This window comes from Seriola lalandi, unplaced genomic scaffold, assembly GCF_002814215.2.
Source record: "Seriola lalandi dorsalis isolate HSWRI2012SDOR001 ecotype SW California unplaced genomic scaffold, Sedor1 jcf7180002054323, whole genome shotgun sequence".
NCBI lineage: Eukaryota > Metazoa > Chordata > Actinopteri > Carangiformes > Carangidae > Seriola > Seriola lalandi.
Window position 1 is genome coordinate 143,777 of NW_019524876.1, and position 751 is coordinate 144,527.

Below are 751 nucleotides of genomic sequence, written 5' to 3' on the forward strand. Positions count from 1 at the left end.
CAGAGGCATATCAGCTGGTGAATGCTCAAAGCCACAAGGTATTTGCCAAAGAACTTTTCACACAGGTGACATGTCAGACGGACGTTAACTCCTAGTGACTGTCAGCTGGCTACTGACATAACTGTGTCGGACTGGACTGAACATTCCCCTCAAGCACTGACTGAACCAAGCCGTGGACTCGGTTTGTTAAGTACTGGAAGCTAAAGCAATCCGGGCAAATACACATCACCATGTACCCTCTGACAAAGTTTGAATGCACCTATGTTTCAGGACACGCAATGGTGAGAATTGACTTAAGGCTCCAAAGAACAGTATTTTTTTAAATTAATGAATAATTTATTGATTATATAATAAATGTTTTGCCATATATAACATAACATAGGGCTGCACCTAACAATTGTTTTCTTTATTAATAATTCTACCAATTTATCGATGAATCTACCAACTATTGTCTTGATCAACTGATTAATCATTTAGTCATAAAATGTCAGAAAAGAGTGGAAAATACCAACAATCTCCCAGGGCCCAACATGGTTTCTTCAGATTCCTTGACTTGTCCAACCTTAAAGAATCTGAAAGGAAAACAAATAATATTAAGTTTTTATTTTTATGTAGGGCTGTAGCTTTTTTTTTTTTTATGTCTCTGACAACAAAGTTATAGCGAATTGAATGCCAGGTCATTCAGAGATAACAATCAATATGAAAGTATCAAATAGATAAAATAACAAAAGCATCAAATGTGCATATATAT